Source organism: Bombina bombina, chromosome 3 (genome assembly GCF_027579735.1).
Source record: "Bombina bombina isolate aBomBom1 chromosome 3, aBomBom1.pri, whole genome shotgun sequence".
NCBI classification, from domain to species: Eukaryota; Metazoa; Chordata; class Amphibia; order Anura; family Bombinatoridae; genus Bombina; species Bombina bombina.
This window is the reverse complement of record NC_069501.1, coordinates 761,141,182-761,161,635: the sequence shown is the minus strand read 5'-3', so window position 1 is coordinate 761,161,635 and position 20,454 is coordinate 761,141,182. Positions and strand designations below refer to the sequence as shown.

Here is a 20,454-nt window from a genome sequence, read left to right as displayed (position 1 = left end):
CTGTTGGGAAGGAGAATATCCCACAAGTAATGGATGATCCGTGGACTGAATACACTACAAGAGAAATAAATTTATCAGGTAAGCATAAATTATGTTTTTTCTGCAGTTACACATGTCGAGTATTTCAGAGGGACACAACAAAGAATGTTCTTTTGAAAATTAAGTTTATCAAGAAATAAAACTAAAAAACAAAAACTGTGCTTTGTCCCATGATCCCTAGCGAGGCTGAAAAGCACAATCTGTAACTTCAGATTTTAAAATGCTGCAATTTTTTATAAACCAGCTATTCGATTTGCAGTTTTTGCACATTACAGAATTTGTTTGGTTTAGCTTTGTAGGATAAGCACAAGAGGTATTTAGGGCTAGATTAAGTGGAGCACAAACTATTTTGCGAGTGTTTTCACAATCATTTGTGTTCCGTTTCAGTTGCACTCATATTACAAGTTGATCGCAATTTACATTAGAATCCTACTGTGGTTAACTGTTTTCCGAAAATAAAGTGTCACAAAACACATCAGAGATACATTACAAAGTACAGTTACACTCATAACACTGTCTAATAAAAATTATTTAAAAAAAATATTGCATTAAAAAGGTATAACAGTTCACATATGACAGACAACACACACCTGGGGCCCGATCCGATATGCAGCGTCGCCCGCAAAAGCCTGCAACGCCAAATTTTGTGCTGGTTTGGTATCCTATATACGGCGTAACATAGAAGTTACGCTCGTATATTTCACCCTTCGGCCGTAGTTTTTTGGCCCATAGACTGGTATAGAAAAGCTGCGCAGTTTGGTATCCAATATACAGCGTAAGGACTTACGTGGCGAAAATGGAGAAATCTCACTCCATTTTCACCTCGCCACAAAATGCAGGCGTAGTAAGCCTTACGCTGAGTATTGGAGCCCCGTAACTCCCTAAACTGCCTGCAAAATAAAACCTAACGCATGCGCAATGTCTATCTACTTGTCAACCGCAATCCCCCACCGCAATACCTAATAAAGTGTTTAACCCCTAAACCCCTGCTCCCGGACCCCGCCGCCACCTACATTAAATGTATTACCCCCTAATCTGAGCCCCCTACACCGCTGCCATCTATATTATATGTATTACCCCCTAATCTGACCCCCCTACACCGCCGCCACCTATATTAACTATATTAACCCCTAATCTGAGCCCCTAACACCCCCTAACTTAATTTATTATTTAAATAAATCTAAATAATATTAATATTATTAACTAAATTATTCCTATTTAAAACTAAATACTTACCTATAAAATAAACCCTAATATAGCTACAATATAATTAATAATTACATTGTTGCTATTTTAGGGTTTATATTTATTTTACAGGTAACTTTGTATTTATTTTAACTAGGTACAATAGCTATTAAATAGTTAGTAACTATTTAATAGCTGCCTAGCTAAAATAATTACAAAATTACCTGTAAAATAAATCCTAACCTAAGTTACCATTACACCTAACACTACACTATCAATAAATTAATTAAATAAACTACAATTATCTAAACTAAAATACAATTAAATAAACTATATTACAAAAACAAACCAAACACTAAATTACAAAAAATAAAAAAAGATTACAAGAATTTTTAGCTAATTACACCTAATCTAAGCCCCTAATAAAATAAAAAAGCCCCCCAAAATAATAAAATTTCCCTACCGTAAACTAAATTACAAAAGTAATCCGCTCTATTACCAGCCCTTAAAAAGGCCTTTTGGGGGGCATTGCCCCAAAGTAATCAGCTCTTTTACCTTTAAAAAAAAGAACAACCCCCCCATTACAACCCACCACCCACACACCCCTACTCTAAAACTCACCCGATCCCCCCTTAAAAAAACCTAAGTCTAACACCCAAGTGCTCCTTACCTGTCCTGAAGACCGGCGGAGAAGGTCCTGTTCCAGGGGGTGAAGTCTTCTTCCAAGCAGCGACCTCTTCTTCTTCCAGGAACCAGCCGGAGCAGAGGAGTTGAAGACCAATGACCGCGGAGCTGAAGACCGTCCACTCTGGAACTGAAGACCGGCGATGCTGGAACTGAAGATCGGCGACGCTGGAACTGAAGACCGCGGAGCCATGGAGCGTGGAGGATCCTCTTCATTCGATCTCCGCCGTACACTAAATAGGAATTCAAGGTACACGATTAAAAATGGCGTCCCTTGAATTCCTATTGGCTGATTTGAGCCTTCAAATTCAAATCAGCCAATCGGATGAGAGCTACTGTAATTCTATTGGCTGATTTGAATAGCCAATAGAATAAGAGCTACTGTATTCTATTGGCTATTCAAATCAGCCAATAGAATGTCAGTAGCTCTTATTCTATTGGCTATTCAAATCAGCCAACAGAATGTCAGTAGCTCTTATTCTATTGGCTATTCAAATCAGCCAATCGGATGAGAGCTACTGTAATTCTATTGGCTGATTTGAATAGCCAATAGAATAAGAGCTACTGACATTCTATTGGCTATTCAAATCAGCCAATAGAATGTCAGTAGCTCTTATTCTATTGGCTATTCAAATCAGCCAATAGAATGTCAGTAGCTCTTATTCTATTGGCTATTCAAATCAGCCAACAGAATGTCAGTAGCTCTTATTCTATTGGCTATTCAAATCAGCCAACAGAATGTCAGTAGCTCTCATCCGATTGGCTGATTTGAATTTGAAGGCTCAAATCAGCCAATAGGAATTCAAGGGACGCCTTGAATTCCTATTCAGTGTACGGCGGAGATCGTATGAAGAGGATCCTCCACGCTCCATGGCTCCGCGGTCTTCAGTTCCAGCGTCGCCGGTCTTCAGTTCCAGAGTGGACGGTCTTCAGCTCCGCAGTCATCGGTCTTCAACTCCTCCGCTCCGCGCCGGCTGGTTCCTGGAAGAAGAAGAGGTCGCCCCTTGGAAGAAGACTTCACCACCTGGAACAGGACCTTCTCTGCCCGTCTTCAGGACAGGTAAGGAGCACTTGGGTGTTAGACTTAGGTTTTTTTAAGGGGGGATCGGCTGAGTTTTAGAGTAGGGGTGTGTGGGTGGTGGGTTGTAATGGGAGGGGGGGGGTTCTTTTTTTTTTACAGGTAAAAGAGCTGATTACTTTGGGGCAATGCCCCGCAAAAGGCCCTTTTAAGGGCTGGTAATAGAGCTGATTACTTTTGTAATTTAGTTTAGGGTAGGGAAATTTTATTATTTTGAGGGGATTTTTTATTTTATTAGGGGGCTTAGATTAGGTGTAATTAGCTTAAAATTCTTGTAATCTTTTTTAATTTTTTGTAATTTAGTGTTTGTTTGTTTTTGTAATATAGTTTAGTTTATTTAATTGTATTTTAGTTTAGATAATTGTAGTTTATTTAATTTATTGATAGTGTAGTGTTAGGTGTAATGGTAACTTAGGTTAGGATTTATTTTACAGGTAATTTTGTTATTATTTTAACTAGGTAGCTATTAAATAGTTATTAACTATTTAATAGCTATTGTACCTAGTTAAAATAAATACAAGGTTACCTGTAAAATAAAAATAAACCCTAAAATAGCTACAATGTAATTATTAATTTATATTGTAGTTATATTAGGCTTTATTTTATAGGTAAGTATTTAGTTTTAAATAGGAATAATTTAGTTAATAATATTAATATTATTTAGATTTATTTAAATAATAATTAAGTTAGGTGGTGTTAGGGTTAGACTTAGGTTTAGGGGGTAATATAGTTAAAGGGACACTGAACCCAAATTTTTTCTTTCAAGATTCAGATAGAGCATGCAATTTTAAGCCACTTTCTAATGTATTCATATTATCAATTTTTCTTCGTTCTCTTGCTATCTTTATTTTAAAAAGAAGACATATAAGCGTTTTTTTTTATTCAGAACTCTGGACAGCACTTTTTATTGGTGGATGAGTTTATCCACCAATCAGCAAGAACAACCCAGGTTGATCACCAAAAATGGGCCGGCATCTAAACTTACTTTCTTGCATTTCAAATAAAGATACCAAGAGAATGAAGAAAATTTGATAATAGGAGTAAATTAGAAAGTTACTTAAAATGCCATGCTCTATCTGAATCATGAAAGAAAATGTTTGGGTACAGTGTCCCTTTAATATAGGTGGCAGCGGTGTAGGGGGCTCAGATTAGGGGTTAATATAGTTAATATAGGTGGCGGCGGTATAGGGGGCTCAGATTATGGGTTAATGTATTTAATATAGATGGCGGTGTAGGGGGTCAGATTAGGGGGTAATACATATAATATAGGTGGCGGCGGTGTAGGGGGCTCAGATTAGGGTTTAATATAGTTAATATAGGTGGCGGCGGTGTAGGGGGGGTCAGATTTGGGGGTAATACATTTAATGTAGGTGGCGGCGGGGTCCGGGAGTGGCGGTTTAGGGGTTAATACTAGGATAGGTTTATTGCGGTGTGGGATATGGCGGTTTAGGGGTTAATAATTAGGCTTATTGCGTTGTGGGGGGTTGTCGGTCTAGGGGTTAATACATTTATTGTTAGGAGTGAGAGGGGGGGATTGCGGATAGAGGGGTATACGTGTCGGGCTATTTTTGGGAGGCGTGTTAGACAGTTACGGGATATTTTATACTTTAGTTAGTTTTTTTTAGGCGCCGGCAGTTTCTAAAGTGCCGTAAGTCACTGGTGACTCCAGAAATTTGTACTTACGCTTATTTCTGGACATCGCTAGTTTGTCCGATTTACGGCACTTTAGCAACTGTCAGCGCCGTATATGTGATAGCCCGATGTGCGAGGTGAAACTACGGGCGGCGCAGGTTTCCACGCTTGCACCAAAACCTGCGCCGTATATCGGATCGCGCCCCTGATGCACGTAGTAGAGGGCCACTGCAAACACATCTCTGTAAATCAACAGCAACTGAATTCCACAGCACCAATGATGAGGAGAAAATCTTTAGTCTTTAATCTTAAAGCATTTATTGATCCTTTTAGCTTTCATAAAGCATATGCACACAGCAGCAAACGCAACGTGTAGCATGAGTAAGGGTTACTAGCCCAAAACGTTGCGTCTCTCTCTCTCTCTCTCTCTCTCTCTCTCTCAAGGGGAGGACTCTCCACGGCTTCTTTCATTACTGTTGGGAATTAAGAACCTGGCCACCAGGAGGTGGCAAAGACACCCCAGCCAAAGGCTTAAATACCTCACCAACTTCCCTCATCCCCCAGTCATTCTTTGTCTTTCGTCACAGGACAGCAGAGAAGTGCCGAAGATCGGAGTAGTCTCTTATGGAGGGTAGTACTCTTTGGAATGGGACTGGAGTTTTAAGTAGTCCTGTCAGCCTCTCAGTGAAAGCCTGGATGAAAGTTAGAGTCCGGAGATGCAGGGAGAGTCTTTCTGCGAAACCATCCCAACTCATAATAACAGCTCCACAAGCAATCAGCGTTGAAGAGTTTCGCTGCCTGCTTTTTACACTCGAGTCCATGTCAGGAGCAAGGTTACTAACCTGTCACACTTGAAGGGCCGTGTTCCTGTTCCACAGTGTAGATTCTGGTAAGATTGTTTCATTTTTAATACGAAATGATAACGAGGAAGACAGGGTGGAACTTCAGGTGACTAACGGGAGTATTGCACAGCCATTTTTTGGCGCGTTTTCTCCTTAGGCAGGGGGTGGTCCTGCCAGGTATTCCATGTGACTGGGTGTGGCTATCTCCCTTCCTCTGATGATCTGCGTTGCAGGAGAAGAAGCGGTTTCTGTAGTCCGGGTCACAGGAGGTGGTTAGTGCCCTGGCCATTGGAGGTATAAAGGTGCCTATTTATTAAGTTAATCTAGTCCGTAATAACGGTGCAAGTTATGGAGGACTCTGACGCGTTAGAGGGTTCTCCCTCTTTAACAAGGTCTCATTCCTGTGTTTATTGTGAATAGGTTCTGGTAGAACAGCCTGCTCAACTATGTTCCACATGCCTTAATAAAGTTACGATATCTAAAAGTAAACAGATGTCTAGTACTACTGAGCCATCCACCTCTGAGGGTTCCCCGTCCCGTGAGGTGCGTTCCCTGCATTAATCTCCAATTGCACATGCAGCGCCCCAGGGTACAACCATTACTCCTGCAAGAGAGATTCGTTGGCCGTCAGATTTGCGGATCAACTGCAAATGGCGGTATCGAAAGTGATCCATGCGTTACCACGTTCTGCTAAGTGCAAGCGTAGGGCGTATCATGGAAGCACGACCCAGCGGTTGTCTACACCTGTGGAAATATCTGAAGCGTTATACAATGACAAGGCCCACTCTGACTCTTCGAAGGAGGCCCCTTCTGGGTCAGAGTCCATGTCATCTAAACCTCCGGCTGCGGAGGAGCCTGACTTTAGGTTTAGGATAGAGAACTTGCGCTACTTGCTGAAGCAAGTGCTTGCTACTCTTGGAGGTTCCGGAACCAAAGCTTCCGGAGGAACCTGCGATTCCTAAGCTTGCTAAGGTATATGAGGACAGGGTGGTGCCTCAGGCTTTCCCAGTTCCTGTTAAGATGGCTAATATTATTAAGAATGAATGGGAGCGATTGGGTTCTTCCTTTTCCCCTTCATCCTTTAAGAAATTGTTCCCTGTTCCGGACTCTCAGCTTGAGCTGTGGGGTACTGTCCCTAAGGTGGATGGTGCTATCTCCACGCTCGCGAAGCAGAAGACTATTCCCCTCGAGGATAGTTCGTCTTTTAAAGAGCCCATGGATTAAAAGTTGGAAAACATGTTAAGGAAGATGTTTCAACACATGGGGTTTGTTTTACAGCCGGCAGCAGCCGCAGCCGGGGTTGCCGGAGCTGCAACGTATTGGTGTGAATCCCTATGTGAAATGGTCGCGGGGGAGACTTCCATCGACAAAATACAGGATAAGATTAAGGCGCTGAAGATCGCAGATTCTTTCATCTGTGATGCCAATATGCAAATTATTTGCTTGAACGCTAAGGTGTCAGGTTTTTCTGTTTTAGCTAGCAGGGCTCTGTGGCTAAAGTCTTGGTATGTGGACATGACCTCTAAGTCAAGGCTGTTGTCCATGCCTTTTCAAGGAAAGATTCTGTTCCGTCCAGGATTGGATTCGATCATATCCACGGTTACAGGAGGAAAAGGAGCTTGCCTACCGCATGATAAGAAGGCTAAGCCTAAAGGATCTACTTTTTGTCCCTTTTGAGTGAACAAGGCCCAGCGCCAGCAGCCACAGAGAAAACGGACCAGTCCAAGGGAACATGGAAGCCGGCTCATTCTTGGAACTGTCACGCCGCACCGCTCTAGCCATTGCTAGGGGTGTGGCATCTCCTTTCCTGCTTGTTGCCAGGGGCTGTGTCGGGTCCGGATCCGAATCCTGCGCCTATGTAAGTCCCTCAATAACGATCTATCACTGCCCAAGTATAGGTGTTACTTTGTGTGCTCCTAGGTGTGATAGATCGTTACTACAGTTTTGCCTTAATGTGTTTGAACCCTGCCTGTCTGACTACTCTGCCTGTTATATCCCTGAATTGCTGGATTGATATACTGCTGCTGAACTCTGCCTGTCTGACTCATCTGTTTAACCCCTAATTTGCTGGATTGATATACTGCTGCTGAACCCTGCCTGTCTGACTTCTCTGCTTTATTAACCCCTGTTGTTCTGGATTGCCTCTTTGTCACCAAATCCTGCCTGCCTTACCATTCTAGTGGTGTACCCTTGGACTGCTTTGCTGTTGCCAAACCCTGCCTGCCTGACTATTCTAGTGGTTTGTCCTTAGACTGCTCTGCCGTTGCCGCTGGGGACTGTCCTGCCTGTGGTGAGTGCCGCCTTCCTCATCTTACTAACTTTTTCTGCTCTGGGATATTCGCTATCATTCCGGCTCGATGCCGGGATAACAAGACTACTGGCCGAGTTTGGTCTGAGAGGAGTATCCCACGAGCATTACAGGAACAAGTCTAAGCAGAGCAAGAAGTCCGCTGACACAAAATCTGCATAAAGGGGTGGCCACCGACCGGTCTTATATCAACCACCAGGGGGGTACGAGGAGCTCCCTAGCTATGATAGAGGTGTCTCTGATCTTGGAGAGGGCGGAGTCCCACAGCTACTCGCTCTCAGCAATTCACATTCCATGTGTGGACAACTGGGAAGCAGACTTTCTGAGCAGGCAATCCTTCCATCCAGGGGAATGGTCTTGTTTGCGGAGATTTGTCTCAGGTGGGGATCGCTGGAGATAGATCTCATGGCGTCCAGACTCCATTGCAAGCTACCTTGATACGGGTCAAGGTCCAGGGATCCCCAGGCAGAGCTAATAGATGCCTTAGCGGTGCCTTGGGGGTTCAGCCTAGCTTACCTTTTTCCACCGTTACCTCCTCTACCTTGTGTAGTGGCACGCATCAAACAGGAGCGAGCTTCGAACATTCTGATTGCTCCGTCGTTGGCCACGGAGGATGTGGTTTGTGGATCTGGTGGGGATGTCATCCTCTCCACTGTGGAGGTTACCCTGTCGCAGAGATCTGCTGGAACAGGGCCCCTTTACACATCAAAATTTTGATTCTCAGAGGCTGACTTCGTGGAGATTGAATGCCTAGTCTTGGCCAAGATAGGCTTTTCGGAAAGTGTGATTGATACTCTCATTCAGGCAAGGAAGCTAGTCACTCGTCGCATCTACCATAAGGTGTGGAGGACTTGCTTGTCCTGGTGTGAGAAGCATGGATATATTTGGCATAAGATGAAGGTATCCAGGATTCTACCCTTTTTCTCCAAGACGGTTTGAAAAAGGGTCTTGCCACTAGTTCCTTAAAGGGACAGATTTCGGCATTGTCAGTCTTGTTGCATAGGAGACTCGCTGAGCTCCCTGACATCTAATCTTTTGTTCAGGCTCTGTCTAGAATCAGGCCTGTCTTTAAACAGTCTGCTCCCCCATGGAACTTAAACTTGGTCCTTAAGGTTTTGCAGAGGGTTCCGTTTGAGCCTATGCATTCCATTGACATTAAGATTCTGTCCTGAAAGGTTCTCTTCCTGCTGTCCATTGCATCGGCATGCAGAGTATCTGAACTGGCTGCTTTGCAATGTGAGCCGCCTTATCTGGTTTTTCATCCAGATAAGGCTGTGCTTCGCACTGGTTTGGGGTTTCTTCCCAAGGTAGTGTCTAACCGTAACATTAATCAGGAAATAGTGGTTTCTTCTTTATGTCCTAACCCTTCTTCTTCTAAGGAGGGGATACTTCATAATCTGGATGTGGTCCGTGCCCTGAAGTTCTATCTTCAGGCTACGAAGGATTTCAGACAGTCTACATCTCTTTTTGTGGTGTATTCAGGGAAGCGCAAGGGACAGAATGCCTCTTCTACTTCTTTGTCCTTTTGGTTGAGGAGCTTGATTCGCTTGGCCTATGAGACAGCAGGACATAAGCCTCCTCAGAGGATCACTGCTCATTCAAATAGAGCTGTGACTTCGTCTTGGGCCTTCAAGAAAGAGGCCTCTATGGAGCAAATTTGTAAGGCGGCTACCTGGTCCTCCTTACACACTTTTTTTTACAAAGTTTAACAAATTTAACGTTTTTGCTTCTGCGGAAGCTGTTTTTGGGAGAAAGGTTTTGCAGGCTGTGGTGCCCTCAGATTAGGGTCCGCCTTTTCCCTCCCCGTTTCATTCAGTGTCCTCTATAGTTTGGGTATATGTTCCCAACAGTAATGAATGAAGCCGTGGACTTTCCTCCCCTTTAGATGGAAAACATAAATTATGCTTACCTGATAATTTCATTTCCATCGAGGGGAGGAGAGTCCACGGCTCCCGCCTGTTTCTCCGATGGGCGGACCTAAATTTAATTTATTTTCTGGCACCATTTATACCATGATATTTCTCCTACTGTTCCTTGTTCCCTTGGCAGAAGGACTGGGGGATGAGGGAAGTGGGGGAGGTATTTAAGCCTTTGGCTGGGGTGTCTTTGCCTCCTCCTGGTGGCCAGGTTCTTAATTCCCAACAGTAATGAATGAAGCCGTGGTCTCTACTCCCCTCGATGGAAATGAAATTATCAGGTAAGCATAATTTATGTTTTTAAAATAAACATACAGAGTTGAAAAATGTACCTTAAAGGGACATATTCATGAAAGAAAACTTTTGGGTTTCAGACAGAGCATACAATTTTCAAATTTAAGATTTACTTCTTTTATCAAATTTGCTTAATTCTCTTGGTATGCTTTGTTGAAGGAGAGCTATTCTGTACTGGGGCCTCGCTGAACATATTTGCGGAGACTGGCAAGCAGCTAGCTCACTTTAGTGCTCTGCTTCTGAGACTACCTATGTATGATTTTCAAGAATGGATACCAAGGGAACAAAGCAAATTAGATAAGAGAAGTCAATTGGAAAATTGTTAAAAATTGCATGCTCTATCTGAATCATGAAAGTTTAATTTTGACCTAATGTGAGGATGCATAACATTAATTATAATGTTATTGTTTTAGTTAAATAAGACCACTTAAATTGATATTATTAAGGCAACAGTTATTTTTCTTTAGTTCAATAAAACTATTTAAATTGTTATTATTAAAGGGGCAGTAAAGGCAAAATTAAACTTTTAAGATTCGGATAGAGCATGCAATTTTTAACAACTTTCTACTTTGCTTCTGTTATCAAATTTACTATGTTCTTTTGGTATCTTTTATTGAAGAGTAAAACTAGGAGTCTTTAGTACTCTATGGTAGCAGTGTTTTGCAACATTATTTGTAGCTTTGTTATACAATGTTGCAAAACTCTGCTGCCATAGAGTACTAAAGACATGTGCACACTCCTGAGCTCTTATGAGCCTTCCTAGTTTTACTTGTATATAAGGGATACCCAGAGAACAAAGGAAATTTTGATACAGAAGTAAATTGGAAAGTTGTATAAAATTGCATGCTCTATCTGAATCATGAAAGTTTAATTTTGACTTTATTGTCCCTTTAAGGTAATCATTATTGTTCTCCTTCCAATAAAGTACAGCTGAAAAGTTGATCAAGTATTATTTAACATATTAAACTGGAGATAGTTCACCTCCCAATAATGTCATTCATTTCAATGATCTATCTATGCACATCTAGTGATATATAACTAAATCAGTAATGGTCTAATATAACTGGAAAAATAATCTGAAAAGTTATTATTCTAAAAATGAAAACCATAAATTAAATTACTAACTAGTGATTTTAAATTGTGATTTAAATCAAATCCACCCTGGGTGTGCATTCATATATGCATGTGTGGTGTGGTGCATATGAGTGTGTGTGTGTATGTGTGGTGTGCGTGCATATGAGTGTGTGTGTGTGTGTATGTGTGGTGTGCGTGCATATGAGTGTGTGTATGTGTGGTGTGCATGCATATTAGTGTGTGTATGTGTGGTGTGCGTGCATATGAGTGTGTGTATGTGTGGTGTGCATGCATATTAGTGTGTGTATGTGTGGTGTGCGTGCATATGAGTGTGTGTATGTGTGGTGTGCGTGCATATGAGTGTGTGTATGTGTGGTGTGCATGCATGTGAGTGTGTATGTGGTGTGTGTGCATATGAGTGTATGTGTGGTGTGCGTGCATATGAGTGTGTGTGGTGTGCGTGCATATGAGTGTGTGTGCATATGAGTGTGTGTATGTGGTGTGCGTGCATATGAGTGTGTGTGTGTGGTGTGCGTGCATATGAGTGTGTGTATGTGTGGTGTGCGTGCGTGCATATGAGTGTGTGTATGTGTGGTGTGCGTGCATATGAGTGTGTGTATGTGTGGTGTGTGTGCATATGAGTGTATGTGTGGTGTGCGTGCATATGAGAGTGTGTGTATGTGTGGTGTGCATGCATATGAGTGTGTATGTGGTGTATGTGGTGTGCGTGCATATGAGTGTGTGTATGTGGTGTGCGTGCATATGAGTGTGTGTATGTGGTGTGCGTGCATATGAGTGTGTGGGGTGTGCGTGCATATGAGTGTGTGTGTGTGTATGTGTGGTGTGCATGCATATGAGTGTGTATGTGGTGTATGTGGTGTGCGTGCATATGAGTGTGTGTATGTGGTGTGCGTGCATATGAGTGTGTGTATGTGGTGTGCGTGCATATGAGTGTGTGTGTGTGTGGTGTGCGTGCATATGAGTGTGTGTGTGTGTGGTGTGCGTGCATATGAGTGTGTGTATGTGTGGTGTGCGTGCATATGAGTGTGTGTATGTGTGGTGTGCGTGCATATGAGTGTGTGTATGTGTGGTGTGTGTGCATATGAGTGTATGTGTGGTGTGCGTGCATATGAGTGTGTGTATGTGGTGTGCGTGCATATGAGTGTGTGTGGTGTGCGTGCATATGAGTGTGTGTGTGTGGTGTGCGTGCATATGAGTGTGTGTGTGTGTGGTGTGCGTGCATATGAGTGTATGAGTGTGTGTGTGGGAATATGGGGGGAATGCTTTGCCTTAAAATGACCAGGCCTATTTTTGCTCCCAGTCCGGCCCTGTCTGTGCTAAACTTTATGTAAGTTTCTCAACTCTAGTCTTCATATGTCTTTTTAACAAGCCAAATTATAAGTCCATACCTGAGCACAGGTGAGTCAGTCACAGTGAGTAAGCAGCTGGCCAGCCAAGGTAGGTTTATACAATCTGGGGTGGTTGAGGGAACTGATATATATATATAAAAAAAATTCAGTCATAATAAATCAAATGTTTAACTTAGCCTAAATAAGGACAAAATAATGAAAGGTAAAAGCCATCGAGCACCCCTTCCCAATGCTCCAGGAACCCCCATGTACCACAGGTTGAGAAACAAGGTACTACAGAAGTAACTTGCTTCACTCATCTGGGAATGATGCAACAATGTTATGAAGTAGGGAAACATTTTTGTGAATGAAGGTATTTTAAGTCCTAGATGTGGAGGTGACTAGCTAGTCAGAAGATCACAGCATGGGTGTATCACACCAGACAGAAGTCACAGGGGACACGTTTGCACCCTATGACCTGAGACATGTCGTTCATCTGTAACACATACTCTTTTGAATGCAGGCTCAATCCTAGGAAAACTGCCCAGCAAGAAATACACAGTGACCATAGCCTCTTCTGTCACAGTAAAGCACACCACCAGCATTGTTTTAATTGAAACATCTGCAGGAAGCACTTGCTCCGGCAGTACATAATCTAAAATTGGAATGATACAGACTCAGAGATTAGCATGGTCCCTGAGTAAGCTGAGTAAGGATGACACACTCATTTGTGAAGTGTTCCATATTTTTATCCAAGTTCAGAGCTTGATGTGCTTGAATGAAACCTTTTCTATTTTTTTTTATTACTCTAAAAAAGTGTGTTTTGTATATCACTGATTGGTATGTGAAGTGATGCACTGAAAGCTTTCTTCTTATTCAGATATATTTTTGTGGAATATAACTTGACTTAAAGGTATATGAAACCCCAAAAATTTCCTTCATGATTCAGATTGAACATACAGTTTTAAATAGGCTTGTGCATTTATCTAATTTTAAACAACTTTCCAATTGACGTCTATTATCTAATGTGGTTCATTCTTTTGGTAACCTTTGTTGAAAAGCATAACTAGATAGGCTCAGCAGTTGGGAGCAAGGTCCTGTTTAGTGGCTGCACATATATGCCTCTTGTCATTGGCTTAACAATTGTGTTCAGAAAAAACAATGTCCCTTGCACTCCAGGGGTTATAAGATTAAAAAAAACATATTCATTTCAACAGCATTAAAAATGCCAAACATGCAGGGGTACATGGAATGGCTCCCTGACACTTTCACACTGCTCTAGCGCTTAATCATAGGTGATAGCATGTCACTAGAGAAGCATGAAACGCGTCAGGTTGCAATTCCATGTATTCCTGCATGTTTGGCTTTTTTAATGCTGTTGAATTTTTTTTGTTTTTTCTTGATGCAGCATGCAAATTGGTCCCTATCGCTCACCCTATGCACCATTTGGCTTCTGGGTAATGTAGCCGCCCCCACAAAACTTTGATAACCCATGTGTCCAGTTGCGGCAATCTTTGATGACGTAACAATTGTGTTGATCTAGCTCCCAGTAGTGCATTGTTGCTCCTTCAATAAAGGATACCAAGAGAATAAAAAAATTTGATCATATAAGTAAATTGGAAAGTTGTTTAAAAATGTATGCTCCATCTGAATTTCTGAATTATAAAAAATAAATGTTGGGTATCCTGTACCTTTTTTAATGATAACTTGTGCAACAAATAATTTAATATTTTATGTTTGATATTGGCTTAAATTTTAGCCAGGTTGTCAGTATAAAAGAATGTTATATATATATATATATATATATATATATATATATATATATATATATATATACACATACAGTATCTCACAAAAGGGAGTACACCCCTCACATTTTTGTAAATATTTTATTATATCCTTTCATGTGACAACACTGAAGAAATTACGCTTTTCTTCAATGTAAAGTAGTGAGTGTACAGCCTGTATTACAGTGTAAATTTGCTGTCCCCTCAAAATAACTCAACACATAGCCATTAATGTCTTAACCGTTGGCAACAAAAGTTAATACACCCCTGGAAATGTCCAAATTGGGCCCAATTAGCCATTTTCCCTCCCAGGTGTCATGTGACTCCTTAGTGTTACAAGGTCTCAGGTGTGAATGGGGAGCAGGTGTGTTAAATTTGGTGTTATCGCTCTTACACTCTCTCTCATACTGGTCACTGGAAGTTCAACATGGCACCTTATGGCAAAGAACTCTCTGAGGATCTGAAAAAAAGAATTGTTGCTCTACATAAAGATGGCCTACGCTATAAGAAGATTGCCAAGACCCTGAAACTGAGCTGCAGCACAGTGGGCAAGACCATATAGCGGTTTCACAGGACAGGTTCCACTCAGAAGAGACCTCACCATGTTTGACCAAAAAAGGTGGGTGCACGTGCTTGGCGTCTAGTGGTTGTCTTTGGGAAATAGACATATAAGTGCTGCCAGCATTACTGCAGAGGTTGAATGGGTGGGGGATCAGCCTGTCAGTGCTCAAACCATATGCCACACACTGCATCAAATTGATCTGCATGACTGTCGTCCCAGAAGGAAGCCTCTTCTAAAGATGATGCACAAGAAAGCCAGCAAACAGTTTTGCTGAAGACAACCAGACTAAGGACATGGATTACTGGAACTTATTTGGTTCAGATGGTGTCAAGCGTGTGTGGCAGCAACCAGGTGAGGAGTACAAAGACAAGTGTGTTTTGCCTACAGTCAAGCATGGTAGTGGGAGTGTCATGGTCTGGGCCTGCATGAGTGCTGCTGGCACTGGGGAGCTACAGTTCATTGAGGGAACCATGAATGCCAACATGTACTGTGACATACTGAAGCAGAGCATGATCCCCTCTCTTCGGAGACTTGGCCGCAGGGCAGTATTCCAACATAATGACCCCAAACTTCCAAGATGACCACTGCCTTGCTAAAGAAGCTGAGGATAAAGGTGATGGACTGGCCAAGCATGTCTCCAGACCTAAACCCTATTGAGCACCTGTGGGGCATCCTCAAACGGAAAGTGGGGGATCGCAAGGTCTCTAACATCCACCAGCTCCGTTATGTTGTTGTGGAAGAGGACTTCAGTGGTAACCTGTGAAGCTCTGCTGAATTCCATTCCCAAGAGGGTTAATGCAGTGCTGGAAAATAGTGGTGGCCACACAAAATATTGACACTTTGGGCCCGATTTGGACATTTCCACTTGGGGGTTTACTCACTTTTGTGAGATACTGACTGTGTGTATATCTATCTATCTATCTATCTATCTATATATATATATATATATATATATATATATATATATATATATATATATATATATATATATATAAAATCAGTTGAACAACAGTTTTTAAATGAAAACAATTAAACTGAATAGTCTGTGTACTGTATAAGATTGTTATTATTAGGACACCTATTGTTTTTGCTCAGATTATTATTATTATTTTTCCGCCGTTTTTTTCAAATGCTTATAATAACAACAGCATAACTCAAAAACTCCTGAAACTTGCATAGTGCTAGAGATCTATGCTGTGCATAATCCTATGCAACATAAATCTCGTAGGTCATGTGATCTAGCAGCCATATTGCTTTTTGCGACAAATTTCAACAAACGCTTGAAAATCTTCTCCGGAACCTCTTACGTTACAGTTGTGAAACTTGCTATGTGCATTGCTGTACTTACCTAGAATAAAGTTTGTTCAAGAGAAGTTATTTAGTCACATGATCTAGCTACCATTTTGAAAAGTGCAAAAATGTTTAAACATCTTCTTCTCTGAAACCGCTAAGTGCAATGGAGCGCAATTTTGTACATGTACTCTTTGCAAGGACATCTACAAAGATTGTTAAAACTGTGAATATTCCATAATCAACATGGCTGCTATGAGCCATTCGCCTTTTTATCGTTGTTTAATTGCGTAAATTTGCACTTTATGCATTATATTTGCACTATTTAACTATATTACAGTGCAGCAGACACATGATTACACATAGTCATGACCCCTAAAGGCAATATTGCAGTGAAAATTCGCACAGCACAGTCGCCTTCGTGAAATAAAACATTTGCAAATTTTCATGAAACTTCTGCAAATTGTAGAGGTATATAGTAAGCATTAGTATGTGCAATTTGAAAGCCATACATTGCATCGCTTGGCGGCCATTTTGTTTCGTATGCGCTGTTTTAAAAACTACATAAATCTTCTTCTCCGAAACCACTTATGGGACAGACTTGAAATTTTTGTTTATAAAGTTATCTTATGACTAACATTCAGATTTGTTCAAAAGAAGTTGATAGGTCATGTGGTTTGGCAGCTATTTGGAATTGTTCAAAAACGCTTAACGATATTTTTAAATCAATAATAAAACAAAAAACGTTTTACAAAAATGCTTTATTTTTGCCATGCTTATTGATATCTATGGTGAGCACTATTGTGCTTAATATGAAGGCTGTATATCTTATGATCGGGCAGCCATCTTGGTTTACGCGAAAATATTGAAAGTCTATTTATTTTCTCTGCAAACGCTTATGTTAGAACTGTAAAACTTGCTGTGTAACCTTATATTGTGACCTAGAGTCACAGTTGTTCATGTTGAAGGATTTAGTCTCAAGCTATGGCAGCCATATTGGTTTACGCAAAAATTTCGAAAATGTGTTTTCTTTGCAACCACTTATGTTAAAGCTGTGAAATTTGCTTTATAGCTATATATTGTGACTTAGCAGCTTATATGCCATTGCAAAGGCGATGCTGCGCTTGGCCACCTCTATTGCTGCTTGCAGCTATATTTTTGTTAGTTTTTACCAGGTTTCAGTAGGATACAGAAATTGTTTAAAGAGGTTATTCCTGGTGGATTGTAGCAGATGCTCAAAGGGACATTAAACACTAGATACATTTTATAAGCATAGAATAGAGTTTATTTTCCGCTTACCTCTAGTTATGGGTGCTGCCATGTTGAAATCTAACTTTCACTGCATTCCAGGGCTGATGTGTTTTCACATGTGCAGCTACTCTCCTTCAGATAGCTGCAGTGAAACGTAGGTTCCATAATGGTGGTGCACATAATTAGAGGGAGGTGCATGAAATGTATTTAGTGTTTAAAGGGCCACTAAACCCAAAATCTTTCTTTAATGATTCAGATAGAGAATAGAAATTTAAACAACATTACAATTTACTTCTATTATTTATTTTGCTTCATTTTTTAGATATCCTTAGTTGAAGAAAAAGCAATGCATATGGTGAGCCAATCACACAAGGCTTCTATGTGCAGCAACCAATCAGCAGCTGCTGAGCATATCTAGATATGCTTTTCAGCAAAGAATATCAAGAGAATAAAACAAATTAGATAATAGAAGTAAATTAGAAAGATGTTTAAAATTGCATTCTCTTTCTAAATCATGACAGAAAAAATGTGGGTGTCATGTCCCTTTAAGGGCCCTTTTTTTTATATTAGTTTTCTAAAAATAAGAGCAATGTACAAGTTAACCAAATATAGAGATTAGCAATGCAAATGTGTAGATTTTATGGTGGACACAGCACAGAAAAATGAAATATAAACTCAATGATACTTTATTGATCACTCAACAAGATTTTCTCTAATAAGTAGAAAGAAAGAAATCAATTCGGCAAAGCATGATGAAAAAACCCGATATGGTGCCTGGAAAATTGAATATTTGTATGTTGTTGATTTGAATCCTTTAATCATAAACCATTGTTAACTGAAATATGCTTTTCTACTGATCAGTTCTTTCTACAAATATGTTAAAGTATGAGAATAGCTGTTACTTAAGCAATTCACTTTTACTGAAAGGATTCAATCTATTTTCCTTAAAGAAATATGAAACCCAATTTTTTTTCCATGATTCAGATATAGCATGCAATTTTAAGCAACTTTCTTAGTTACTCCTATTATAATTTTTTTCTTGGTATCTTTATTTAAAAAGCAGGTTCAGCACCTGGGTAGCATTTGCTGAATGGTGGTCAATGGGTTTCATATCTCTTTAATGTGTGGAACACTGAAATGAGCCTTCTGCAAATATTGACAGTGTTGGATGTGTGTAATAAAACTGATGCATGTTGTAGCCATTGCAAGGAAACACACAGTAAAGAAAATGTTCTGGATCCTACTTTGGATTTTATTATCACTATTGCTTGGAATGTGCTAGCTAAATCATGCTCTAATGTGGGCAGGAACCAATACAATAGGGAAAGTATTGCTGTAGTCTATAACCACCAATGAGAACACTCCAGCTGCAGAGTTTGGAACCCAAGAGAAGATCTGTAACTACCAGACTATATTTTTCCTACTGCTCTCTCATTCAATTTAACTTTGCCGTGGGGCTGATGGGTGGAGACTGCTAAGAATTGATCATTTTAACAAAGGAGCATTGTACATTTTAGGAGTGCCCAATGTTTTTTTAAAGGGGACATAAAGAGCTATACAGAATTTTGGGACCCATTGAGAATTGGCATTCAATCCAAACTCAACTTTATGAGCTCTGGCACTTGGAGATCCCCACCCAAAATTGGCAATATTTTTTAATGTCATTAATATATTTTAATTCTCTAGCATCTCTGTTGGGGTTGTGGAAATTAGGTTTCATCAGTTACAGGAAACAAAACAAAAACAATTCAAATCCATTACAGTTTTTTTCTCTTTATCAATAAAACATTTTAAATGACCACTAAACACAGTACAATATCATAATCAACAAATGCATAATAAAGATACAATGCAAAAGCACTTCATTTGAATTTCAAATGAGTAGATATTTTTCTGACAAATGTCAGTTACATTTTCATTCCTAATGCATCATGTGACAGCCATCAGCCAATCACAAAATACATATATGTATATCCTGTTAATCTTGCACATGCTTAGTAGAAGATGGTGCCTCAAAGTGTGCATATAAAATGTTTGTGCACAGTTAGATAACAGAAGTGAAATGGAAAGTTGTTTAAAATTGTGTGCTCTATCTGAATCATGAAAGTGTAATTTTGACTTGACTGTCCCTTTTAAGGGAAATTACAATTTTAGGTCTGAGACTGTATTTTTATGTCCCTTTTAAGAGGTCTTGTTTTAATCCCACATCCATGATTGCACCGATTTACATATGATTACAATGTGAATTGTGCCAAAACCAAGATGGGAGCAACTACAGTGGAGAATGACTAATTTAATCTGTGAATCATTTTTCCTACGAATCTTTGCACATGTTATATTACTGTCTTCTGTGACATTCTCAACCAATTTTTAATTCTCTTCTAAAAAAAACTTGCTGATTCTATCAATATAATTTATCATGTATTTTTAATCCCTCCCTGATTTTTAAAACATCAAGGAATGATGATTAGTGAGGTCATTATTCCACAGGCTATCCATCTGACTGTAACTGCGTTACTTGTGTTTAACAAGAAGTATTCCCCTTAAATTAAGCAGTTCTTTCATTTATTTTTTTTGTCAGGTCAGCAATAAGGTCATCCTGTTATGAAGAGCGTCTAAACACTGTGCTCACTCTCATTAAATGCCAGCTATAAAGAATGTTTAGACTGTTATGAAGTGTCTTACAGTAGCAGATTGTTGGGGGCTGTTTTATTAAAATGTGTTTTATTATTCCATAATGGGGGTTCATACTTAAACTCGAGTTTTGTATTTTGCCTAACAAAGAAAGAATACATATTTACTGGCACACATGGTGAATTCAATAAACTATATCTGACATGTCACATGCCCTACAGTTGTTTTACAGAATAAATATCCCTCCTTCAGGCAAATTTAGATTTCTTGTGTCACAATCATGTGCTCCCATATTTTAATACTTTACTACTTAAAGGGACATATGTTTATTAAATAATATAGCATTTGATAAAATATAATTCAGTGCTTATCTTTAATAAATTATTGTTTACACCTTCCACTGCCTTGTAAAGCACTGTGCTGTGACTGACTCCAGTATCCACTTTAAATTAGTTGCATTTTTTTTATTTTTAATATGAACGTTTGTGTCCTTTTTAATATAAGGAGGGTTACATTTTTAAAAATTTGT

The 20,454-nt window shown here is 40.0% G+C and overlaps 1 protein-coding gene and 1 pseudogene across 1 annotated transcript in view; both read left to right on the top strand.

Annotated features, from left to right (window-relative positions):
* LIMS1 (LIM zinc finger domain containing 1) overlaps nt 1-20,454 on the top strand; it is a 254,505-nt gene that overhangs the window by 49,205 nt on the left and 184,846 nt on the right. The gene's annotated exons all lie outside the window — the stretch shown is intronic.
* Nucleotides 13,033-13,151, top strand: LOC128655173 (uncharacterized; annotated as a pseudogene).